We start from the raw sequence: 27655 nt of genomic DNA on the forward strand, positions 1-27655 counted from the left end.
TGAAGATATTTTTTTTTTCCACTATAGGCCCCTTAGCGCTGGTAATGTCCACTTTCCGTTTCTACAGAAAGAGTGTTTCAGAACTGCTCCATCAAAAGTAAGCTTGAACTCTGTTAGTTGAACGCACAGATCAGAAAGAAGTTTCACAAAATGCTTCTCTGTAGTTTTTATTTGAAGATATTACATTTTCCCACTATAGGCCACTTAGCGCTCCGAATGACCACTTGCACTTTCTGCAGGAAGAGTGATTCAGAACTGCTGAATCAAAAGTAAGGTTCAACTCTGTTAATTGAATGCACAGAACAGAAAGAAGTTTCACAGAATTATTCTGTGAAGTTTTTATTTGAAGATATTCGTTTTTCCACTATAGGCCCCTTAGAGCTCCCAATATCCACTTGCAGTTTCTACAGAAAGAGTGTTTCAGAACTGCTCAATCAAAAGTAAAGTTCTGCTCTGTTAGTTGAATGCACAGAACAGAAAGAAATTTCACAGAATGCTTCTGTGTAGTTTTTATTTGAAGATATTCGTTTCTCCACTGTAGGCACTTTAGCGCTCCGATTGTCCACTTGCAGTTACTACAGAAAGAGTGTTTCAGAGCTGCTCAATCAAAAGTAAGGTTCAACTCTGTTACTTGAATGCACAGATCAGAAAGTAGTTTCACAGAATGCTTCTGTGTAGTTTTCCTTTGAAGATATTCGTTTTTCCACTCTAGGCCCCTTAGCGCTCCGAATGCCACAGCAGTTTCTGCAGAAAGAGTGTTTCAGAACTGGTCAATTAAAAGTAAGTTTCATCTCTGTCAATTGAAAGCACAGATCAGAAAGAAGCTTCCCAGAATGCTTCTGTGTAGTTTTTATTTGAAGATATACCTTTTTCCGTTATTGGCCCCTTGCGCTCGAAATGTCCACTTGCCGTTTCTACAGAAAGAGTGTTTAAGAACTTCTCAATCAAAAGTCGGGTTCAACTCTGTTAGTTGAATGCACACAACAGAAAGAAGGTTCACAGTATGCTTCTGTGTAGTTTTTATTTGAAGATATTCGTTTATCCCCTATAGGCCCCTTAGCGCTCTGAATGACCACTAGCAGTTTCTACAGAAAGAGTGTTTCAGAACTGCTGTATCAAAAGGAAGGTTCTACTCTGTTAGTTCAATGCACAGAACAGAAAGAAGTTCCAAAGATTGCTTCTTTGTACTTTTTATTTGAAGATAATCCTTTTTCCACTATACACCTTAGCGCTCCGAATTTCCACTTGCAGTTTCTACAGAAAGAGGATTTCAGATCTACTCAATCAGAAGTAAGGTTCAACTACGTTAGTTGAATGCACAGAACAGAAAGAAGTTTCACAGAATGTTTCTGGGTAATTTTTATTTAAAGATAGTCCTCTTTCCACTATACGCCCCTTAGCGCTCAGAATGTCCACTTGCAGTTTCCACAGAAAGAGTGTTTCAGAACTGCTCAATCAAAGGTGAGGTTCAACTCTGTGAGTTGAATGCACAGAACAGAAAGAAGTTTCACAGAATGCTTCTGTGTAGTTTTTATTTGAAGATACTCCTTTTTCCACTATTTGCCCCTTAGCGCTCTGAATGTCCACTTGCAGTTTCTACAGAAAGAGGGTTTCAGAACTGCTCAATCAAAAGTAAGATTCAACTCTGAGAGTTGAATGCACAGAACAGAAAGAAGTTTCACAGAATGCTTCTGTATAGTTATTTGATGACATAACTTTTTCCACTATCGGTTGCTTAGCAATCTCAATGTCCACTAGCATTTTCTACAGAGAGAGTGTTTCAGAACCGCTCAATCAAAAGTCAGGTTCCACACTGTTAGTTGAATGCACAGATCAGAAAGAACTTTCGCAGAATGCTTCTGTGTAGTTTTTATTTGGAGATATTCCTTTTTCCTCTATAGGCCTCTTAGCACTCCGAATGTCCACTTGCACTTTCTACACAAAGGGTGTTTCAAAACTTCTCAATCAAAAGTACGTTTCACCTCTGTTAGTTGATTGCACAGATCATACTGAAGTTTCACAGAATGCTTCTGTGAAGTTTTTATTTGAGGATATTCCTTATTCCAATGTAGGCTACTTAGAGTTCCGAATGTCAACTTGCTGTTTCTACAGAAAGAGTGTTTCAGAACTGCTCAATCAAAAGTAAGGTTCAACTCCATTAGCTGAATGCACAGAACAGAAGGAAGTTTCACAGGATGCATCTCTGTAGTTTTTATTTGAAGATATTCTTTTTTCCGCTATAGGCCCCTTAGCGCTCTGAATGTCCACTTGCAGTTTCTACAGAAAGAGTGTTTCAGAACTGCGTAACCAAAAGTAAGGCTCATCTCTGTTAGTTGAATTCACACAACTGAAAGAAGTCTCACAGAATGCTTCTGTGCAGTTTTTATATGAAGATATTTTTTTTTTCCACTATAGGCCCCTTAGCGCTGGTAATGTCCACTTTCCGTTTCTACAGAAAGAGTGTTTCAGAACTGCTCCATCAAAAGTAAGCTTGAACTCTGTTAGTTGAACGCACAGATCAGAAAGAAGTTTCACAAAATGCTTCTCTGTAGTTTTTATTTGAAGATATTACATTTTCCCACTATAGGCCACTTAGCGCTCCGAATGACCACTTGCACTTTCTGCAGGAAGAGTGATTCAGAACTGCTGAATCAAAAGTAAGGTTCAACTCTGTTAATTGAATGCACAGAACAGAAAGAAGTTTCACAGAATTATTCTGTGAAGTTTTTATTTGAAGATATTCGTTTTTCCACTATAGGCCCCTTAGAGCTCCCAATATCCACTTGCAGTTTCTACAGAAAGAGTGTTTCAGAACTGCTCAATCAAAAGTAAAGTTCTGCTCTGTTAGTTGAATGCACAGAACAGAAAGAAATTTCACAGAATGCTTCTGTGTAGTTTTTATTTGAAGATATTCGTTTCTCCACTGTAGGCACTTTAGCGCTCCGATTGTCCACTTGCAGTTACTACAGAAAGAGTGTTTCAGAGCTGCTCAATCAAAAGTAAGGTTCAACTCTGTTACTTGAATGCACAGATCAGAGAGTAGTTTCACAGAATGCTTCTGTGTAGTTTTCCTTTGAAGATATTCGTTTTTCCACTCTAGGCCCCTTAGCGCTCTGAATGCCACAGCAGTTTCTGCAGAAAGAGTGTTTCAGAACTGGTCAATTAAAAGTAAGTTTCATCTCTGTCAATTGAAAGCACAGATCAGAAAGAAGCTTCCCAGAATGCTTCTGTGTAGTTTTTATTTGAAGATATACCTTTTTCCGTTATTGGCCCCTTGCGCTCGAAATGTCCACTTGCCGTTTCTACAGAAAGAGTGTTTAAGAACTTCTCAATCAAAAGTCGGGTTCAACTCTGTTAGTTGAATGCACACAACAGAAAGAAGGTTCACAGTATGCTTCTGTGTAGTTTTTATTTGAAGATATTCGTTTATCCCCTATAGGCCCCTTAGCGCTCTGAATGACCACTAGCAGTTTCTACAGAAAGAGTGTTTCAGAACTGCTGTATCAAAAGGAAGGTTCTACTCTGTTAGTTCAATGCACAGAACAGAAGGAAGTTCCAAAGATTGCTTCTTTGTAGTTTTTATTTGAAGATAATCCTTTTTCCACTATACACCTTAGCGCTCCGAATTTCCACTTGCAGTTTCTACAGAAAGAGGATTTCAGATCTACTCAATCAGAAGTAAGGTTCAACTACGTTAGTTGAATGCACAGAACAGAAAGAAGTTTCACAGAATGCTTCTGGGTAATTTTTATTTAAAGATATTCCTCTTTCCACTATACGCCCCTTAGCGCTCAGAATGTCCACTTGCAGTTTCCACAGAAAGAGTGTTTCAGAACTGCTCAATCAAAAGTGAGGTTCAACTCTGTGAGTTGAATGCACAGAACAGAAAGAAGTTTCACAGAATGCTTCTGTGTAGTTTTTATTTGAAGATATTCCTTTTTCCAATATTTGCCCCTTAGCGCTCTGAATGTCCACTTGCAGTTTCTACAGAAAGAGGGTTTCAGAACTGCTCAATCAAAAGTAAGATTCAACTCTGTGAGTTGAATGCACAGAACAGAAAGAAGTTTCACAGAATGCTTCTGTATAGTTATTTGATGACATAACTTTTTCCACTATAGGTTGCTTAGCAATCTCAATGTCCACTAGCAGTTTCTACAGAGAGAGAGTTTCAGAACCGCTCAATCAAAAGTCATGTTCCACACTGTTAGTTGAATGCACAGATCAGAAAGAACTTTCGCAGAATGCTTCTGTGTAGTTTTTATTTGGAGATATTCCTTTTTCCTCTATAGACCTCTTAGCACTCCGAATGTCCACTTGCACTTTCTACACAAAGGGTGTTTCAAAACTTCTCAATCAAAAGTACGTTTCACCTCTGTTAGTTGATTGCACAGATCATACTGAAGTTTCACAGAATGCTTCTGTGAAGTTTTTATTTGAAGATATTCCTTATTCCAATGTAGGCTACTTAGAGTTCCGAATGTCAACTTGCTGTTTCTACAGAAAGAGTGTTTCAGAACTGCTCAATCAAAAGTAAGGTTCAACTCCATTAGTTGAATGCACAGAACAGAAGGAAGTTTCACAGGATGCATCTCTGTAGTTTTTATTTGAAGGTATTCTTTTTTCCGCTATAGGCCCCTTAGCGCTCTGAATGTCCACTTGCAGTTTCTACAGAAAGAGTGTTTCAGAACTGCGTAACCAAAAGTAAGGCTCATCTCTGTTAGTTGAATTCACACAACTGAAAGAAGTCTCACAGAATGCTTCTGTGCAGTTTTTATATGAAGATATTTTTTTTTTCCACTATAGGCCCCTTAGCGCTGGTAATGTCCACTTTCCGTTTCTACAGAAAGAGTGTTTCAGAACTGCTCCATCAAAAGTAAGCTTGAACTCTGTTAGTTGAACGCACAGATCAGAAAGAAGTTTCACAAAATGCTTCTCTGTAGTTTTTATTTGAAGATATTACATTTTCCCACTATAGGCCACTTAGCGCTCCGAATGACCACTTGCACTTTCTGCAGGAAGAGTGATTCAGAACTGCTGAATCAAAAGTAAGGTTCAACTCTGTTAATTGAATGCACAGAACAGAAAGAAGTTTCACAGAATTATTCTGTGAAGTTTTTATTTGAAGATATTCGTTTTTCCACTATAGGCCCCTTAGAGCTCCCAATATCCACTTGCAGTTTCTACAGAAAGAGTGTTTCAGAACTGCTCAATCAAAAGTAAAGTTCTGCTCTGTTAGTTGAATGCACAGAACAGAAAGAAATTTCACAGAATGCTTCTGTGTAGTTTTTATTTGAAGATATTCGTTTCTCCACTGTAGGCACTTTAGCGCTCCGATTGTCCACTTGCAGTTACTACAGAAAGAGTGTTTCAGAGCTGCTCAATCAAAAGTAAGGTTCAACTCTGTTACTTGAATGCACAGATCAGAAAGTAGTTTCACAGAATGCTTCTGTGTAGTTTTCCTTTGAAGATATTCGTTTTTCCACTCTAGGCCCCTTAGCGCTCCAAATGCCACAGCAGTTTCTGCAGAAAGAGTGTTTCAGAACTGGTCAATTAAAAGTAAGTTTCATCTCTGTCAATTGAAAGCACAGATCAGAAAGAAGCTTCCCAGAATGCTTCTGTGTAGTTTTTATTTGAAGATATACCTTTTTCCGTTATTGGCCCCTTGCGCTCGAAATGTCCACTTGCCGTTTCTACAGAAAGAGTGTTTAAGAACTTCTCAATCAAAAGTCGGGTTCAACTCTGTTAGTTGAATGCACACAACAGAAAGAAGGTTCACAGTATGCTTCTGTGTAGTTTTTATTTGAAGATATTCGTTTATCCCCTATAGGCCCCTTAGCGCTCTGAATGACCACTAGCAGTTTCTACAGAAAGAGTGTTTCAGAACTGCTGTATCAAAAGGAAGGTTCTACTCTGTTAGTTCAATGCACAGAACAGAAAGAAGTTCCAAAGATTGCTTCTTTGTAGTTTTTATTTGAAGATAATCCTTTTTCCACTATACACCTTAGCGCTCCGAATTTCCACTTGCAGTTTCTACAGAAAGAGGATTTCAGATCTACTCAATCAGAAGTAAGGTTCAACTACGTTATTTGAATGCACAGAACAGAAAGAAGTTTCACAGAATGCTTCTGGGTAATTTTTATTTAAAGATAGTCCTCTTTCCACTATACGCCCCTTAGCGCTCAGAATGTCCACTTGCAGTTTCCACAGAAAGAGTGTTTCAGAACTGCTCAATCAAAGGTGAGGTTCAACTCTGTGAGTTGAATGCACAGAACAGAAAGAAGTTTCACAGAATGCTTCTGTGTAGTTTTTATTTGAAGATACTCCTTTTTCCACTATTTGCCCCTTAGCGCTCTGAATGTCCACTTGCAGTTTCTACAGAAAGAGGGTTTCAGAACTGCTCAATCAAAAGTAAGATTCAACTCTGTGAGTTGAATGCACAGAACAGAAAGAAGTTTCACAGAATGCTTCTGTATAGTTATTTGATGACATAACTTTTTCCACTATCGGTTGCTTAGCAATCTCAATGTCCACTAGCAGTTTCTACAGAGAGAGTGTTTCAGAACCGCTCAATCAAATGTCAGGTTCCACACTGTTTGTTGAATGCACAGATCAGAAAGAACTTTCGCAGAATGCTTCTGTGTAGTTTTTATTTGGAGATATTCCTTTTTCCTCTATAGGCCTCTTAGCACTCCGAATGTCCACTTGCACTTTCTACACAAAGGGTGTTTCAAAACTTCTCAATCAAAAGTACGTTTCACCTCTGTTAGTTGATTGCACAGATCATACTGAAGTTTCACAGAATGCTTCTGTGAAATTTTTATTTGAAGATATTCCTTATTCCAATGTAGGCTACTTAGAGTTCCGAATGTCAACTTGCTGTTTCTACAGAAAGAGTGTTTCAGAACTGCTCAATCAAAAGTAAGGTTCAACTCCATTAGTTGAATGCACAGAACAGAAGGAAGTTTCACAGAATGCATCTCTGTAGTTTTTATTTGAAGATATTCTTTTTTCCGCTCTAGGCCCCTTAGCGCTCTGAATGTCCACTTGCAGTTTCTACAGAAAGAGTGTTTCAGAACTGCGTAACCAAAAGTAAGGCTCATCTCTGTTAGTTGAATTCACACAACTGAAAGAAGTCTCACAGAATGCTTCTGTGCAGTTTTTATATGAAGATATTTTTTTTTGCCACTATAGGCCCCTTAGCGTTGGTAATGTCCACTTTCCGTTTCTACAGAAAGAGTGTTTCAGAACTGCTCCATCAAAAGTAAGCTTGAACTCTGTTAATTGAATGCACAGAACAGAAAGAAGTTTCACAGAATTATTCTGTGAAGTTTTTATTTGAAGATATTCGTTTTTCCACTATAGGCCCCTTAGAGCTCCCAATATCCACTTGCAGTTTCTACAGAAAGACTGTTTCAGAACTGCTCAATCAAAAGTAAAGTTCTGCTCTGTTAGTTGAATGCACAGAACAGAAAGAAATTTCACAGAATGCTTCTGTGTAGTTTTTATTTGAAGATATTCGTTTCTCCACTGTAGGCACTTTAGCGCTCCGATTGTCCACTTGCAGTTACTACAGAAAGAGTGTTTCAGAGCTGCTCAATCAAAAGTAAGGTTCAACTCTGTTACTTGAATGCACAGATCAGAAAGTAGTTTCACAGAATGCTTCTGTGTAGTTTTCCTTTGAAGATATTCGTTTTTCCACTCTAGGCCCCTTAGCGCTCCGAATGCCACAGCAGTTTCTGCAGAAAGAGTGTTTCAGAACTGGTCAATTAAAAGTAAGTTTCATCTCTGTCAATTGAAAGCACAGATCAGAAAGAAGCTTCCCAGAATGCTTCTGTGTAGTTTTTATTTGAAGATATACCTTTTTCCGTTATTGGCCCCTTGCGCTCGAAATGTCCACTTGCCGTTTCTACAGAAAGAGTGTTTAAGAACTTCTCAATCAAAAGTCAGGTTCAACTCTGTTAGTTGAATGCACACAACAGAAAGAAGGTTCACAGTATGCTTCTGTGTAGTTTTTATTTGAAGATATTCGTTTATCCCCTATAGGCCCCTTAGCGCTCTGAATGACCACGAGCAGTTTCTACAGAAAGAGTGTTTCAGAACTGCTGTATCCAAAGGAAGGTTCTACTCTGTTAGTTCAATGCACAGAACAGAAAGAAGTTCCAAAGATTGCTTCTTTGTAGTTTTTATTTGAAGATAATCCTTTTTCCACTATACACCTTAGCGCTCCGAATTTCCACTTGCAGTTTCTACAGAAAGAGGATTTCAGATCTACTCAATCAGAAGTAAGGTTCAACTATGTTAGTTGAATGCACAGAACAGAAAGAAGTTTCACAGAATGCTTCTGGGTAATTTTTATTTAAAGATATTCCTCTTTCCACTATACGCCCCTTAGCGCTCAGAATGTCCACTTGCAGTTTCCACAGAAAGAGTGTTTCAGAACTGCTCAATCAAAAGTGAGGTTCAACTCTGAGTTGAATGCACAGAACAGAAAGAAGTTTCACAGAATGCTTCTGTGTAGTTTTTATTTGAAGATATTCCTTTTTCCACTATTTGCCCCTTAGCGCTCCGAATGTCCACTTGCAGTTTCTACAGAAAGAGGGTTTCAGAACTGCTCAATCAAAAGTAAGATTCAACTCTGTGAGTTGAATGCACAGAACAGAAAGAAGTTTCACAGAATGCTTCTGTATACTTATTTGATGACATAACTTTTTCCACTATAGGTTGCTTAGCCATCTCAATGTCCACTAGCAGTTTCTACAGAGAGAGTGTTTCAGAACCGCTCAATCAAAAGTCAGGTTCCACACTGTTAGTTGAATGCACAGATCAGAAAGAACTTTCGCAGAATGCTTCTGTGTAGTTTTATTTGGAGATATTCCTTTTTCCTCTATAGGCCTCTTAGCACTCCGCATGTCCACTTGCACTTTCTACACAAAGGGTGTTTCAAAACTTCTCAATCAAAAGTACGTTTCACCACTGTTAGTTGATTGCACAGATCATACTGAAGTTTCACAGAATGCTTCTGTGAAGTTTTTATTTGAAGATATTCCTTATTCCAATGTAGGCTACTTAGAGTTCCGAATGTCAACTTGCTGTTTCTACAGAAAGAGTGTTTCAGAACTGCTCAATCAAAAGTAAGGTTCAACTCCATTAGTTGAATGCACAGAACAGAAGGAAGTTTCACAGAATGCATCTCTGTAGTTTTTATTTGAAGATATTCTTTTTTCCGCTCTAGGCCCCTTAGCGCTCTGAATGTCCACTTGCAGTTTCTACAGAAAGAGTGTTTCAGAACTGCGTAACCAAAAGTAAGGCTCATCTCTGTTAGTTGAATTCACACAACAGAAAGAAGTCTCACAGAATGCTTCTGTGCAGTTTTTATAGGAAGATATTTTTTTTTTCCACTATAGGCCCCTTAGCGCTGGTAATGTCCACTTTCCGTTTCTACAGAAAGAGTGTTTCAGAACTGCTCCATCAAAAGTAAGCTTGAACTCTGTTAGTTGAACGCACAGATCAGAAAGAAGTTTCACAAAATGCTTCTCTGTAGTTTTTATTTGAAGATATTACATTTTCCCACTATAGGCCACTTAGCGCTCCGAATGACCACTTGCACTTTCTGCAGGAAGAGTGATTCAGAACTGCTGAATCAAAAGTAAGGTTCAACTCTGTTAATTGAATGCACAGAACAGAAAGAAGTTTCACAGAATTATTCTGTGAAGTTTTTATTTGAAGATATTCGTTTTTCCACTATAGGCCCCTTAGAGCTCCCAATATCCACTTGCAGTTTGTACAGAAAGAGTGTTTCAGAACTGCTCAATCAAAAGTAAAGTTCTGCTCTGTTAGTTGAATGCACAGAACAGAAAGAAATTTCACAGAATGCTTCTGTGTAGTTTTTATTTGAAGATATTCGTTTCTCCACTGTAGGCACTTTAGCGCTCCGATTGTCCACTTGCAGTTACTACAGAAAGAGTGTTTCAGAGCTGCTCAATCAAAAGTAAGGTTCAACTCTGTTACTTGAATGCACAGATCAGAAAGTAGTTTCACAGAATGCTTCTGTGTAGTTTTCCTTTGAAGATATTCGTTTTTCCACTCTAGGCCCCTTAGCGCTCCGAATGCCACAGCAGTTTCTGCAGAAAGAGTGTTTCAGAACTGGTCAATTAAAAGTAAGTTTCATCTCTGTCAATTGAAAGCACAGATCAGAAAGAAGCTTCCCAGAATGCTTCTGTGTAGTTTTTATTTGAAGATATACCTTTTTCCGTTATTGGCCCCTTGCGCTCGAAATGTCCACTTGCCGTTTCTACAGAAAGAGTGTTTAAGAACTTCTCAATCAAAAGTCAGGTTCAACTCTGTTAGTTGAATGCACACAACAGAAAGAAGGTTCACAGTATGCTTCTGTGTAGTTTTTATTTGAAGATATTCGTTTATCCCCTATAGGCCCCTTAGCGCTCTGAATGACCACGAGCAGTTTCTACAGAAAGAGTGTTTCAGAACTGCTGTATCCAAAGGAAGGTTCTACTCTGTTAGTTCAATGCACAGAACAGAAAGAAGTTCCAAAGATTGCTTCTTTGTAGTTTTTATTTGAAGATAATCCTTTTTCCACTATACACCTTAGCGCTCCGAATTTCCACTTGCAGTTTCTACAGAAAGAGGATTTCAGATCTACTCAATCAGAAGTAAGGTTCAACTATGTTAGTTGAATGCACAGAACAGAAAGAAGTTTCACAGAATGCTTCTGGGTAATTTTTATTTAAAGATATTCCTCTTTCCACTATACGCCCCTTAGCGCTCAGAATGTCCACTTGCAGTTTCCACAGAAAGAGTGTTTCAGAACTGCTCAATCAAAAGTGAGGTTCAACTCTGAGTTGAATGCACAGAACAGAAAGAAGTTTCACAGAATGCTTCTGTGTAGTTTTTATTTGAAGATATTCCTTTTTCCACTATTTGCCCCTTAGCGCTCCGAATGTCCACTTGCAGTTTCTACAGAAAGAGTGTTTCAGAACTGCTCAATCAAAAGTAAGATTCAACTCTGTGAGTTGAATGCACAGAACAGAAAGAAGTTTCACAGAATGCTTCTGTATACTTATTTGATGACATAACTTTTTCCACTATAGGTTGCTTAGCCATCTCAATGTCCACTAGCAGTTTCTACAGAGAGAGTGTTTCAGAACCGCTCAATCAAAAGTCAGGTTCCACACTGTTAGTTGAATGCACAGATCAGAAAGAACTTTCGCAGAATGCTTCTGTGTAGTTTTTATTTGGAGATATTCCTTTTTCCTCTATAGGCCTCTTAGCACTCCGCATGTCCACTTGCACTTTCTACACAAAGGGTGTTTCAAAACTTCTCAATCAAAAGTACGTTTCACCACTGTTAGTTGATTGCACAGATCATACTGAAGTTTCACAGAATGCTTCTGTGAAGTTTTTATTTGAAGATATTCCTTATTCCAATGTAGGCTACTTAGAGTTCCGAATGTCAACTTGCTGTTTCTACAGAAAGAGTGTTTCAGAACTGCTCAATCAAAAGTAAGGTTCAACTCCATTAGTTGAATGCACAGAACAGAAGGAAGTTTCACAGAATGCATCTCTGTAGTTTTTATTTGAAGATATTCTTTTTTCCGCTCTAGGCCCCTTAGCGCTCTGAATGTCCACTTGCAGTTTCTACAGAAAGAGTGTTTCAGAACTGCGTAACCAAAAGTAAGGCTCATCTCTGTTAGTTGAATTCACACAACAGAAAGAAGTCTCACAGAATGCTTCTGTGCAGTTTTTATAGGAAGATATTTTTTTTTGCCACTATAGGCCCCTTAGCGCTGGTAATGTCCACTTTCCGTTTCTACAGAAAGAGTGTTTCAGAACTGCTCCATCAAAAGTAAGCTTGAACTCTGTTAGTTGAACGCACAGATCAGAAAGAAGTTTCACAAAATGCTTCTCTGTAGTTTTTATTTGAAGATATTACATTTTCCCACTATAGGCCACTTAGCGCTCCGAATGACCACTTGCACTTTCTGCAGGAAGAGTGATTCAGAACTGCTGAATCAAAAGTAAGGTTCAACTCTGTTAATTGAATGCACAGAACAGAAAGAAGTTTCACAGAATTATTCTGTGAAGTTTTTATTTGAAGATATTCGTTTTTCCACTATAGGCCCCTTAGAGCTCCCAATATCCACTTGCAGTTTCTACAGAAAGAGTGTTTCAGAACTGCTCAATCAAAAGTAAAGTTCTGCTCTGTTAGTTGAATGCACAGAACAGAAAGAAATTTCACAGAATGCTTCTGTGTAGTTTTTATTTGAAGATATTCGTTTCTCCACTGTAGGCACTTTAGCGCTCCGATTGTCCACTTGCAGTTACTACAGAAAGAGTGTTTCAGAGCTGCTCAATCAAAAGTAAGGTTCAACTCTGTTACTTGAATGCACAGATCAGAAAGTAGTTTCACAGAATGCTTCTGTGTAGTTTTCCTTTGAAGATATTCGTTTTTCCACTCTAGGCCCCTTAGCGCTCCGAATGCCACAGCAGTTTCTGCAGAAAGAGTGTTTCAGAACTGGTCAATTAAAAGTAAGTTTCATCTCTGTCAATTGAAAGCACAGATCAGAAAGAAGCTTCCCAGAATGCTTCTGTGTAGTTTTTATTTGAAGATATACCTTTTTCCGTTATTGGCCCCTTGCGCTCGAAATGTCCACTTGCCGTTTCTACAGAAAGAGTGTTTAAGAACTTCTCAATCAAAAGTCGGGTTCAACTCTGTTAGTTGAATGCACACAACAGAAAGAAGGTTCACAGTATGCTTCTGTGTAGTTTTTATTTGAAGATATTCGTTTATCCCCTATAGGCCCCTTAGCGCTCTGAATGACCACGAGCAGTTTCTACAGAAAGAGTGTTTCAGAACTGCTGTATCCAAAGGAAGGTTCTACTCTGTGAGTTGAATGCACAGAACAGAAAGAAGTTTCACAGAATGCTTCTGTATACTTATTTGATGACATAACTTTTTCCACTATAGGTTGCTTAGCCATCTCAATGTCCACTAGCAGTTTCTACAGAGAGAGTGTTTCAGAACCGCTCAATCAAAAGTCAGGTTCCACACTGTTAGTTGAATGCACAGATCAGAAAGAACTTTCGCAGAATGCTTCTGTGTAGTTTTTATTTGGAGATATTCCTTTTTCCTCTATAGGCCTCTTAGCACTCCGCATGTCCACTTGCACTTTCTACACAAAGGGTGTTTCAAAACTTCTCAATCAAAAGTACGTTTCACCACTGTTAGTTGATTGCACAGATCATACTGAAGTTTCACAGAATGCTTCTGTGAAGTTTTTATTTGAAGATATTCCTTATTCCAATGTAGGCTACTTAGAGTTCCGAATGTCAACTTGCTGTTTCTACAGAAAGAGTGTTTCAGAACTGCTCAATCAAAAGTAAGGTTCAACTCCATTAGTTGAATGCACAGAACAGAAGGAAGTTTCACAGAATGCATCTCTGTAGTTTTTATTTGAAGATATTCTTTTTTCCGCTCTAGGCCCCTTAGCGCTCTGAATGTCCACTTGCAGTTTCTACAGAAAGAGTGTTTCAGAACTGCGTAACCAAAAGTAAGGCTCATCTCTGTTAGTTGAATTCACACAACAGAAAGAAGTCTCACAGAATGCTTCTGTGCAGTTTTTATAGGAAGATATTTTTTTTTTCCACTATAGGCCCCTTAGCGCTGGTAATGTCCACTTTCCGTTTCTACAGAAAGAGTGTTTCAGAACTGCTCCATCAAAAGTAAGCTTGAACTCTGTTAGTTGAACGCACAGATCAGAAAGAAGTTTCACAAAATGCTTCTCTGTAGTTTTTATTTGAAGATATTACATTTTCCCACTATAGGCCACTTAGCGCTCCGAATGACCACTTGCACTTTCTGCAGGAAGAGTGATTCAGAACTGCTGAATCAAAAGTAAGGTTCAACTCTGTTAATTGAATGCACAGAACAGAAAGAAGTTTCACAGAATTATTCTGTGAAGTTTTTATTTGAAGATATTCGTTTTTCCACTATAGGCCCCTTAGAGCTCCCAATATCCACTTGCAGTTTGTACAGAAAGAGTGTTTCAGAACTGCTCAATCAAAAGTAAAGTTCTGCTCTGTTAGTTGAATGCACAGAACAGAAAGAAATTTCACAGAATGCTTCTGTGTAGTTTTTATTTGAAGATATTCGTTTCTCCACTGTAGGCACTTTAGCGCTCCGATTGTCCACTTGCAGTTACTACAGAAAGAGTGTTTCAGAGCTGCTCAATCAAAAGTAAGGTTCAACTCTGTTACTTGAATGCACAGATCAGAAAGTAGTTTCACAGAATGCTTCTGTGTAGTTTTCCTTTGAAGATATTCGTTTTTCCACTCTAGGCCCCTTAGCGCTCCGAATGCCACAGCAGTTTCTGCAGAAAGAGTGTTTCAGAACTGGTCAATTAAAAGTAAGTTTCATCTCTGTCAATTGAAAGCACAGATCAGAAAGAAGCTTCCCAGAATGCTTCTGTGTAGTTTTTATTTGAAGATATACCTTTTTCCGTTATTGGCCCCTTGCGCTCGAAATGTCCACTTGCCGTTTCTACAGAAAGAGTGTTTAAGAACTTCTCAATCAAAAGTCAGGTTCAACTCTGTTAGTTGAATGCACACAACAGAAAGAAGGTTCACAGTATGCTTCTGTGTAGTTTTTATTTGAAGATATTCGTTTATCCCCTATAGGCCCCTTAGCGCTCTGAATGACCACGAGCAGTTTCTACAGAAAGAGTGTTTCAGAACTGCTGTATCCAAAGGAAGGTTCTACTCTGTTAGTTCAATGCACAGAACAGAAAGAAGTTCCAAAGATTGCTTCTTTGTAGTTTTTATTTGAAGATAATCCTTTTTCCACTATACACCTTAGCGCTCCGAATTTCCACTTGCAGTTTCTACAGAAAGAGGATTTCAGATCTACTCAATCAGAAGTAAGGTTCAACTATGTTAGTTGAATGCACAGAACAGAAAGAAGTTTCACAGAATGCTTCTGGGTAATTTTTATTTAAAGATATTCCTCTTTCCACTATACGCCCCTTAGCGCTCAGAATGTCCACTTGCAGTTTCCACAGAAAGAGTGTTTCAGAACTGCTCAATCAAAAGTGAGGTTCAACTCTGAGTTGAATGCACAGAACAGAAAGAAGTTTCACAGAATGCTTCTGTGTAGTTTTTATTTGAAGATATTCCTTTTTCCACTATTTGCCCCTTAGCGCTCCGAATGTCCACTTGCAGTTTCTACAGAAAGAGTGTTTCAGAACTGCTCAATCAAAAGTAAGATTCAACTCTGTGAGTTGAATGCACAGAACAGAAAGAAGTTTCACAGAATGCTTCTGTATACTTATTTGATGACATAACTTTTTCCACTATAGGTTGCTTAGCCATCTCAATGTCCACTAGCAGTTTCTACAGAGAGAGTGTTTCAGAACCGCTCAATCAAAAGTCAGGTTCCACACTGTTAGTTGAATGCACAGATCAGAAAGAACTTTCGCAGAATGCTTCTGTGTAGTTTTTATTTGGAGATATTCCTTTTTCCTCTATAGGCCTCTTAGCACTCCGCATGTCCACTTGCACTTTCTACACAAAGGGTGTTTCAAAACTTCTCAATCAAAAGTACGTTTCACCACTGTTAGTTGATTGCACAGATCATACTGAAGTTTCACAGAATGCTTCTGTGAAGTTTTTATTTGAAGATATTCCTTATTCCAATGTAGGCTACTTAGAGTTCCGAATGTCAACTTGCTGTTTCTACAGAAAGAGTGTTTCAGAACTGCTCAATCAAAAGTAAGGTTCAACTCCATTAGTTGAATGCACAGAACAGAAGGAAGTTTCACAGAATGCATCTCTGTAGTTTTTATTTGAAGATATTCTTTTTTCCGCTCTAGGCCCCTTAGCGCTCTGAATGTCCACTTGCAGTTTCTACAGAAAGAGTGTTTCAGAACTGCGTAACCAAAAGTAAGGCTCATCTCTGTTAGTTGAATTCACACAACAGAAAGAAGTCTCACAGAATGCTTCTGTGCAGTTTTTATAGGAAGATATTTTTTTTTGCCACTATAGGCCCCTTAGCGCTGGTAATGTCCACTTTCCGTTTCTACAGAAAGAGTGTTTCAGAACTGCTCCATCAAAAGTAAGCTTGAACTCTGTTAGTTGAACGCACAGATCAGAAAGAAGTTTCACAAAATGCTTCTCTGTAGTTTTTATTTGAAGATATTACATTTTCCCACTATAGGCCACTTAGCGCTCCGAATGACCACTTGCACTTTCTGCAGGAAGAGTGATTCAGAACTGCTGAATCAAAAGTAAGGTTCAACTCTGTTAATTGAATGCACAGAACAGAAAGAAGTTTCACAGAATTATTCTGTGAAGTTTTTATTTGAAGATATTCGTTTTTCCACTATAGGCCCCTTAGAGCTCCCAATATCCACTTGCAGTTTCTACAGAAAGAGTGTTTCAGAACTGCTCAATCAAAAGTAAAGTTCTGCTCTGTTAGTTGAATGCACAGAACAGAAAGAAATTTCACAGAATGCTTCTGTGTAGTTTTTATTTGAAGATATTCGTTTCTCCACTGTAGGCACTTTAGCGCTCCGATTGTCCACTTGCAGTTACTACAGAAAGAGTGTTTCAGAGCTGCTCAATCAAAAGTAAGGTTCAACTCTGTTACTTGAATGCACAGATCAGAAAGTAGTTTCACAGAATGCTTCTGTGTAGTTTTCCTTTGAAGATATTCGTTTTTCCACTCTAGGCCCCTTAGCGCTCCGAATGCCACAGCAGTTTCTGCAGAAAGAGTGTTTCAGAACTGGTCAATTAAAAGTAAGTTTCATCTCTGTCAATTGAAAGCACAGATCAGAAAGAAGCTTCCCAGAATGCTTCTGTGTAGTTTTTATTTGAAGATATACCTTTTTCCGTTATTGGCCCCTTGCGCTCGAAATGTCCACTTGCCGTTTCTACAGAAAGAGTGTTTAAGAACTTCTCAATCAAAAGTCGGGTTCAACTCTGTTAGTTGAATGCACACAACAGAAAGAAGGTTCACAGTATGCTTCTGTGTAGTTTTTATTTGAAGATATTCGTTTATCCCCTATAGGCCCCTTAGCGCTCTGAATGACCACGAGCAGTTTCTACAGAAAGAGTGTTTCAGAACTGCTGTATCCAAAGGAAGGTTCTACTCTGTTAGTTCAATGCACAGAACAGAAAGAAGTTCCAAAGATTGCTTCTTTGTAGTTTTTATTTGAAGATAATCCTTTTTCCACTATACACCTTAGCGCTCCGAATTTCCACTTGCAGTTTCTACAGAAAGAGGATTTCAGATCTACTCAATCAGAAGTAAGGTTCAACTATGTTAGTTGAATGCACAGAACAGAAAGAAGTTTCACAGAATGCTTCTGGGTAATTTTTATTTAAAGATATTCCTCTTTCCACTATACGCCCCTTAGCGCTCAGAATGTCCACTTGCAGTTTCCACAGAAAGAGTGTTTCAGAACTGCTCAATCAAAAGTGAGGTTCAATTCTGTGAGTTGAATGCACAGAGCAGAAAGAAGTTTCACAGAATGCTTCTGTGTAGTTTCTATTTGAAGACATTCCTTTTTCCACTATTTGCCCCTTAGCGCTCCGAATGTCCACTTGCAGTTTCTGCAGAAAGAGTGTTTCAGAACTGCTGAATCAAAAGTAAGATTCAACTCTGTGAGTTGAATGCACAGAACAGAAAGTAATTTCACAGAATGCTTCTGTATAGTTATTTGATGACATAACTTTTTCCACTATAGGTTGCTTAGCCATCTCAATGTCCACTAGCAGTTTCTACAGAGAGAGTGTTTCAGAACCGCTCAATCAAAAGTCAGGTTCCACACTGTTAGTTGAACGCACAGATCAGAAAGAACTTTCGCAGAATGCTTCTGTGTAGTTTTTATTTGGAGATATTCCTTTTTCCTCTATAGGCCTCTTAGCACTCCGAATGTCCACTTGCACTTTCTACACAAAGGGTGTTTCAGAACTGCGTAACCAAAAGTAAGGCTCATCTCTGTTAGTTGAATTCACACAACTGAAAGAAGTCTCACAGAATGCTTCTGTGCAGTTTTTATAGGAAGATATTTTTTTTTGCCACTATAGGCCCCTTAGCGCTGGTAATGTCCACTTTCCGTTTCTACAGAGTGTTTCAGAACTGCTCCATCAAAAGTAAGCTTGAACTCTGTTAGTTGAACGCACAGATCAGAAAGAAGTTTCACAAAATGCTTCTCTGTAGTTTTTATTTGAAGATATTACATTTTCCCACTATAGGCCACTTAGCGCTCCGAATGACCACTTGCACTTTCTGCAGGAAGAGTGATTCAGAACTGCTGAATCAAAAGTAAGGTTCAACTCTGTTAATTGAATGCACAGAACAGAAAGAAGTTTCACAGAATTATTCTGTGAAGTTTTTATTTGAAGATATTCGTTTTTCCACTATAGGCCCCTTGGAGCTCCCAATATCCACTTGCCGTTTCTACAGAAAGAGTGTTTCAGAACTGCTCAATCAAAAGTAAAGTTCTGCTCTGTTAGTTGAATGCACAGAACAGAAAGAAATTTCACAGAATGCTTCTGTGTAGTTTTTATTTGAAGATATTCGTTTCTCCACTGTAGGCACTTTAGCGCTCCGATTGTCCACTTGCAGTTACTACAGAAAGAGTGTTTCAGAGCTGCTCAATGAAAAGTAAGGTTCAACTCTGTTACTTGAATGCACAGATCAGAAAGTAGTTTCACAGAATGCTTCTGTGTAGTTTTCCTTTGAAGATATTCGTTTTTCCACTCTAGGCCCCTTAGCGCTCCGAATGCCACAGCAGTTTCTGCAGAAAGAGTGTTTCAGAACTGGTCAATTAAAAGTAAGTTTCATCTCTGTCAATTGAAAGCACAGATCAGAAAGAAGCTTCCCAGAATGCTTCTGTGTAGTTTTTATTTGAAGATATACCTTTTTCCGTTATTGGCCCCTTGCGCTCGAAATGTCCACTTGCCGTTTCTACAGAAAGAGTGTTTAAGAACTTCTCAATCAAAAGTCGGGTTCAACTCTGTTAGTTGAATGCACACAACAGAAAGAAGGTTCACAGTATGCTTCTGTGTAGTTTTTATTTGAAGATATTCGTTTATCCCCTATAGGCCCCTTAGCGCTCTGAATGACCACGAGCAGTTTCTACAGAAAGAGTGTTTCAGAACTGCTGTATCAAAAGGAAGGTTCTACTCTGTTAGTTCAATGCACAGAACAGAAAGAAGTTCCAAAGATTGCTTCTTTGTAGTTTTTATTTGAAGATAATCCTTTTTCCACTATACACCTTAGCGCTCCGAATTTCCACTTGCAGTTTCTACAGAAAGAGGATTTCAGATCTACTCAATCAGAAGTAAGGTTCAACTATGTTAGTTGAATGCACAGAACAGAAAGAAGTTTCACAGAATGCTTCTGGGTAATTTTTATTTAAAGATATTCCTCTTTCCACTATACGCCCCTTAGCGCTCAGAATGTCCACTTGCAGTTTCCACAGAAAGAGTGTTTCAGAACTGCTCAATCAAAAGTGAGGTTCAACTCTGTGAGTTGAATGCACAGAACAGAAAGAAGTTTCACAGAATGCTTCTGTGTAGTTTTTATTTGAAGATATTCCTTTTTCCACTATTTGCCCCTTAGCGCTCCGAATGTCCACTTGCAGTTTCTACAGAAAGAGTGTTTCAGAACTGCTCAATCAAAAGTAAGATTCAACTCTGTGAGTTGAATGCACAGAACAGAAAGAAGTTTCACAGAATGCTTCTGTATACTTATTTGATGACATAACTTTTTCCACTATAGGTTACTTAGCCATCTCAATGTCCACTAGCAGTTTCTACAGAGAGAGTGTTTCAGAACCGCTCAATCAAAAGTCAGGTTGCACACTGTTAGTTGAATGCACAGATCAGAAAGAACTTTCGCAGAATGCTTCTGTGTAGTTTTTATTTGGAGATATTCCTTTTTCCTCTATAGGCCTCTTAGCACTCCGCATGTCCACTTGCACTTTCTACACAAAGGGTGTTTCAAAACTTCTCAATCAAAAGTACGTTTCACCACTGTTAGTTGATTGCACAGATCATACTGAAGTTTCACAGAATGCTTCTGTGAAGTTTTTATTTGAAGATATTCCTTATTCCAATGTAGGCTACTTAGAGTTCCGAATGTCAACTTGCTGTTTCTACAGAAAGAGTGTTTCAGAACTGCTCAATCAAAAGTAAGGTTCAACTCCATTAGTTGAATGCACAGAACAGAAGGAAGTTTCACAGAATGCATCTCTGTAGTTTTTATTTGAAGATATTCTTTTTTCCGCTCTAGGCCCCTTAGCGCTCTGAATGTCCACTTGCAGTTTCTACAGAAAGAGTGTTTCAGAACTGCGTAACCAAAAGTAAGGCTCATCTCTGTTAGTTGAATTCACACAACAGAAAGAAGTCTCACAGAATGCTTCTGTGCAGTTTTTATAGGAAGATATCTTTTTTTGCCACTATAGGCCCCTTAGCGCTGGTAATGTCCACTTTCCGTTTCTACAGAAAGAGTGTTTCAGAACTGCTCCATCAAAAGTAAGCTTGAACTCTGTTAGTTGAACGCACAGATCAGAAACAAGTTTCACAAAATGCTTCTCTGTAGTTTTTATTTGAAGATATTACATTTTCCCACTATAGGCCACTTAGCGCTCCGAATGACCACTTGCACTTTCTGCAGGAAGAGTGATTCAGAACTGCTGAATCAAAAGTAAGGTTCAACTCTGTTAATTGAATGCACAGAACAGAAAGAAGTTTCACAGAATTATTCTGTGAAGTTTTTATTTGAAGATATTCGTTTTTCCACTATAGGCCCCTTAGAGCGCTCCCAATATCCACTTGCAGTTTCTACAGAAAGAGTGTTTCAGAACTGCTCAATCAAAAGTAAAGTTCTGCTCTGTTAGTTGAATGCACAGAACAGAAAGAAATTTCACAGAATGCTTCTGTGTAGTTTTTATTTGAAGATATTCGTTTCTCCACTGTAGGCACTTTAGCGCTCCGATTGTCCACTTGCAGTTACTACAGAAAGAGTGTTTCAGAGCTGCTCAATCAAAAGTAAGGTTCAACTCTGTTACTTGAATGCACAGATCAGAAAGTAGTTTCACAGAATGCTTCTGTGTAGTTTTCCTTTGAAGATATTCGTTTTTCCACTCTAGGCCCCTTAGCGCTCCGAATGCCACAGCAGTTTCTGCAGAAAGAGTGTTTCAGAACTGGTCAATTAAAAGTAAGTTTCATCTCTGTCAATTGAAAGCACAGATCAGAAAGAAGCTTCCCAGAATGCTTCTGTGTAGTTTTTATTTGAAGATATACCTTTTTCCGTTATTGGCCCTTTGCGCTCGAAATGTCCACTTGCCGTTTCTACAGAAAGAGTGTTTAAGAACTTCTCAATCAAAAGTCGGGTTCAACTCTGTTAGTTGAATGCACACAACAGAAAGAAGGTTCACAGTATGCTTCTGTGTAGTTTTTATTTGAAGATATTCGTTTATCCCCTATAGGCCCCTTAGCGCTCTGAATGACCACTAGCAGTTTCTACAGAAAGAGTGTTTCAGAACTGCTGTATCAAAAGGAAGGTTCTACTCTGTTAGTTCAATGCACAGAACAGAAAGAAGTTCCAAAGATTGCTTCTTTGTAGTTTTTATTTGAAGATAATCCTTTTTCCACTATACACCTTAGCGCTCCGAATTTCCACTTGCAGTTTCTACAGAAAGAGGATTTCAGATCTACTCAATCAGAAGTAAGGTTCAACTATGTTAGTTGAATGCACAGAACAGAAAGAAGTTTCACAGAATGCTTCTGGGTAATTTTTATTTAAAGATATTCCTCTTTCCACTATACGCCCCTTAGCGCTCAGAATGTCCACTTGCAGTTTCCACAGAAAGAGTGTTTCAGAACTGCTCAATCAAAAGTGAGGTTCAACTCTGTGAGTTGAATGCACAGAACAGAAAGAAGTTTCACAGAATGCTTCTGTGTGGTTTTTATTTGAAGATATTCCTTTTTCCACTCTTTGCCCCTTAGCGCTCCGAATGTCCACTTGCAGTTTCTACAGAAAGAGTGTTTCAGAACTGCTCAATCAAAAGTAAGATTCAACTCTGTGAGTTGAATGCACAGAACAGAAAGAAGTTTCACAGAATGCTTCTGTATAGTTATTTGATGACATAACTTTTTCCACTATAGGTTGCTTAGCAATCTCAATGTCCACTAGCAGTTTCTACAGAGAGAGTGTTTCAGAACCGCTCAATCAAAAGTCAGGTTCCACACTGTTAGTTGAATGCACAGATCAGAAAGAACTTTCGCAGAATGCTTCTGTGTAGTTTTTATTTGGAGATATTCCTTTTTCCTCTATAGGCCTCTTAGCACTCCGAATGTCCACTTGCACTTTCTACAGAAAGGATGTTTCAAAACTTCTCAATCAAAAGTACGTTTCACCTCTGTTAGTTGATTGCACAGATCATACTGAAGTTTCACAGAATGCTTCTGTGAAGTTTTTATTTGAAGATATTCCTTATTCCAATGTAGGCTACTTAGAGTTCCGAATGTCAACTTGCTGTTTCTACAGAAAGAGTGTTTCAGAACTGCTCAATCAAAAGTAAGGTTCAACTCCATTAGTTGAATGCACAGAACAGAAGGAAGTTTCACAGGATGCATCTCTGTAGTTTTTATTTGAAGATATTCTTTTTTCCGCTATAGGCCCCTTAGCGCTCCGAATGTCCACTTGCAGTTTCTACAGAAAGAGTGTTTCAGAACTGCTCAATCAAAAGTAAGATTCAACTCTGTGAGTTGAATGCACAGAACAGAAAGAAGTTTCACAGAATGCTTCTGTATACTTATTTGATGACATAACTTTTTCCACTATAGGTTGCTTAGCCATCTCAATGTCCACTAGCAGTTTCTACAGAGAGAGTGTTTCAGAACCGCTCAATCAAAAGTCAGGTTCCACACTGTTAGTTGAATGCACAGATCAGAAAGAACTTTCGCAGAATGCTTCTGTGTAGTTTTTATTTGGAGATATTCCTTTTTCCTCTATAGGCCTCTTAGCACTCCGAATGTCCACTTTCACTTTCTACACAAAGGGTGGTTCAAAACTTCTCAATCAAAAGTACGTTTCACCTCTGTTAGTTGATTGCACAGATCATACTGAAGTTTCACAGAATGCTTCTGTGAAGTTTTTATTTGAAGATATTCCTTATTCCAATGTAGGCTACTTAGAGTTCCGAATGTCAACTTGCTGTTTCTACAGAAAGAGTGTTTCAGAACTGCTCAATCAAAAGTAAGGTTCAACTCCATTAATTGAATGCACAGAACAGAAGGAAGTTTCACAGAATGCATCTCTGTAGTTTTTATTTGAAGGTATTCTTTTTTCCGCTCTAGGCCCCTTAGCGCTCTGAATGTCCACTTGCAGTTTCTACAGAAAGAGTGTTTCAGAACTGCGTAACCAAAAGTAAGGCTCATCTCTGTTAGTTGAATTCACACAACTGAAAGAAGTCTCACAGAATGCTTCTGTGCAGTTTTTATAGGAAGATATTTTTTTTGCCACTATAGGCCCCTTAGCGCTGGTAATGTCCACTTTCCGTTTCTACAGAAAGAGTGTTTCAGAACTGCTCCATCAAAAGTAAGCTTGAACTCTGTTAGTTGAACGCACAGATCAGAAAGAAGTTTCACAAAATGCTTCTCTGTAGTTTTTATTTGAAGATATTACATTTTCCCACTATAGGCCACTTAGCGCTCCGAATGACCACTTGCACTTTCTGCAGGAAGAGTGATTCAGAACTGCTGAATCAAAAGTAAGGTTCAACTCTGTTAATTGAATGCACAGAACAGAAAGAAGTTTCACAGAATTATTCTGTGAAGTTTTTATTTGAAGATATTCGTTTTTCCACTATAGGCCCCTTAGAGCTCCCAATATCCACTTGCAGTTTCTACAGAAAGAGTGTTTCAGAACTGCTCAATCAAAAGTAAAGTTCTGCTCTGTTAGTTGAATGCACAGAACAGAAAGAAATTTCACAGAATGCTTCTGTGTAGTTTTTATTTGAAGATATTCGTTTCTCCACTGTAGGCACTTTAGCGCTCCGATTGTCCACTTGCAGTTACTACAGAAAGAGTGTTTCAGAGCTGCTCAATCAAAAGTAAGGTTCAACTCTGTTACTTGAATGCACAGATCAGAAAGTAGTTTCACAGAATGCTTCTGTGTAGTTTTCCTTTGAAGATATTCGTTTTTCCACTCTAGGCCCCTTAGCGCTCCGAATGCCACAGCAGTTTCTGCAGAAAGAGTGTTTCAGAACTGGTCAATTAAAAGTAAGTTTCATCTCTGTCAATTGAAAGCACAGATCAGAAAGAAGCTTCCCAGAATGCTTCTGTGTAGTTTTTATTTGAAGATATACCTTTTTCCGTTATTGGCCCCTTGCGCTCGAAATGTCCACTTGCCGTTTCTACAGAAAGAGTGTTTAAGAACTTCTCAATCAAAAGTCAGGTTCAACTCTGTTAGTTGAATGCACACAACAGAAAGAAGGTTCACAGTATGCTTCTGTGTAGTTTTTATTTGAAGATATTCGTTTATCCCCTATAGGCCCCTTAGCGCTCTGAATGACCACGAGCAGTTTCTACAGAAAGAGTGTTTCAGAACTGCTGTATCCAAAGGAAGGTTCTACTCTGTTAGTTCAATGCACAGAACAGAAAGAAGTTCCAAAGATTGCTTCTTTGTAGTTTTTATTTGAAGATAATCCTTTTTCCACTATACACCTTAGCGCTCCGAATTTCCACTTGCAGTTTCTACAGAAAGAGGATTTCAGATCTACTCAATCAGAAGTAAGGTTCAACTATGTTAGTTGAATGCACAGAACAGAAAGAAGTTTCACAGAATGCTTCTGGGTAATTTTTATTTAAAGATATTCCTCTTTCCACTATACGCCCCTTAGCGCTCAGAATGTCCACTTGCAGTTTCCACAGAAAGAGTGTTTCAGAACTGCTCAATCAAAAGTGAGGTTCAACTCTGTGAGTTGAATGCACAGAACAGAAAGAAGTTTCACAGAATGCTTCTGTGTGGTTTTTATTTGAAGATATTCCTTTTTCCACTCTTTGCCCCTTAGCGCTCCGAATGTCCACTTGCAGTTTCTACAGAAAGAGTGTTTCAGAACTGCTCAATCAAAAGTAAGATTCAACTCTGTGAGTTGAATGCACAGAACAGAAAGAAGTTTCACAGAATGCTTCTGTATAGTTATTTGATGACATAACTTTTTCCACTATAGGTTGCTTAGCAATCTCAATGTCCACTAGCAGTTTCTACAGAGAGAGTGTTTCAGAACCGCTCAATCAAAAGTCAGGTTCCACACTGTTAGTTGAATGCACAGATCAGAAAGAACTTTCGCAGAATGCTTCTGTGTAGTTTTTATTTGGAGATATTCCTTTTTCCTCTATAGGCCTCTTAGCACTCCGAATGTCCACTTGCACTTTCTACAGAAAGGATGTTTCAAAACTTCTCAATCAAAAGTACGTTTCACCTCTGTTAGTTGATTGCACAGATCATACTGAAGTTTCACAGAATGCTTCTGTGAAGTTTTTATTTGAAGATATTCCTTATTCCAATGTAGGCTACTTAGAGTTCCGAATGTCAACTTGCTGTTTCTACAGAAAGAGTGTTTCAGAACTGCTCAATCAAAAGTAAGGTTCAACTCCATTAGTTGAATGCACAGAACAGAAGGAAGTTTCACAGGATGCATCTCTGTAGTTTTTATTTGAAGATATTCTTTTTTCCGCTATAGGCCCCTTAGCGCTCCGAATGTCCACTTGCAGTTTCTACAGAAAGAGTGTTTCAGAACTGCTCAATCAAAAGTAAGATTCAACTCTGTGAGTTGAATGCACAGAACAGAAAGAAGTTTCACAGAATGCTTCTGTATACTTATTTGATGACATAACTTTTTCCACTATAGGTTGCTTAGCCATCTCAATGTCCACTAGCAGTTTCTACAGAGAGAGTGTTTCAGAACCGCTCAATCAAAAGTCAGGTTCCACACTGTTAGTTGAATGCACAGATCAGAAAGAACTTTCGCAGAATGCTTCTGTGTAGTTTTTATTTGGAGATATTCCTTTTTCCTCTATAGGCCTCTTAGCACTCCGAATGTCCACTTGCACTTTCTACACAAAGGGTGGTTCAAAACTTCTCAATCAAAAGTACGTTTCACCTCTGTTAGTTGATTGCACAGATCATACTGAAGTTTCACAGAATGCTTCTGTGAAGTTTTTATTTGAAGATATTCCTTATTCCAATGTAGGCTACTTAGAGTTCCGAATGTCAACTTGCTGTTTCTACAGAAAGAGTGTTTCAGAACTGCTCAATCAAAAGTAAGGTTCAACTCCATTAATTGAATGCACAGAACAGAAGGAAGTTTCACAGAATGCATCTCTGTAGTTTTTATTTGAAGGTATTCTTTTTTCCGCTCTAGGCCCCTTAGCGCTCTGAATGTCCACTTGCAGTTTCTACAGAAAGAGTGTTTCAGAACTGCGTAACCAAAAGTAAGGCTCATCTCTGTTAGTTGAATTCACACAACTGAAAGAAGTCTCACAGAATGCTTCTGTGCAGTTTTTATAGGAAGATATTTTTTTTGCCACTATAGGCCCCTTAGCGCTGGTAATGTCCACTTTCCGTTTCTACAGAAAGAGTGTTTCAGAACTGCTCCATCAAAAGTAAGCTTGAACTCTGTTAGTTGAACGCACAGATCAGAAAGAAGTTTCACAAAATGCTTCTCTGTAGTTTTTATTTGAAGATATTACATTTTCCCACTATAGGCCACTTAGCGCTCCGAATGACCACTTGCACTTTCTGCAGGAAGAGTGATTCAGAACTGCTGAATCAAAAGTAAGGTTCAACTCTGTTAATTGAATGCACAGAACAGAAAGAAGTTTCACAGAATTATTCTGTGAAGTTTTTATTTGAAGATATTCGTTTTTCCACTATAGGCCCCTTAGAGCTCCCAATATCCACTTGCAGTTTCTACAGAAAGAGTGTTTCAGAACTGCTCAATCAAAAGTAAAGTTCTGCTCTGTTAGTTGAATGCACAGAACAGAAAGAAATTTCACAGAATGCTTCTGTGTAGTTTTTATTTGAAGATATTCGTTTCTCCACTGTAGGCACTTTAGCGCTCCGATTGTCCACTTGCAGTTACTACAGAAAGAGTGTTTCAGAGCTGCTCAATCAAAAGTAAGGTTCAACTCTGTTACTTGAATGCACAGATCAGAAAGTAGTTTCACAGAATGCTTCTGTGTAGTTTTCCTTTGAAGATATTCGTTTTTCCACTCTAGGCCCCTTAGCGCTCCGAATGCCACAGCAGTTTCTGCAGAAAGAGTGTTTCAGAACTGGTCAATTAAAAGTAAGTTTCATCTCTGTCAATTGAAAGCACAGATCAGAAAGAAGCTTCCCAGAATGCTTCTGTGTAGTTTTTATTTGAAGATATACCTTTTTCCGTTATTGGCCCCTTGCGCTCGAAATGTCCACTTGCCGTTTCTACAGAAAGAGTGTTTAAGAACTTCTCAATCAAAAGTCAGGTTCAACTCTGTTAGTTGAATGCACACAACAGAAAGAAGGTTCACAGTATGCTTCTGTGTAGTTTTTATTTGAAGATATTCGTTTATCCCCTATAGGCCCCTTAGC

The sequence above is a fragment of the Symphalangus syndactylus genome, chromosome 15 (assembly GCF_028878055.3).
Source record: "Symphalangus syndactylus isolate Jambi chromosome 15, NHGRI_mSymSyn1-v2.1_pri, whole genome shotgun sequence".
Classification (NCBI taxonomy): domain Eukaryota; kingdom Metazoa; phylum Chordata; class Mammalia; order Primates; family Hylobatidae; genus Symphalangus; species Symphalangus syndactylus.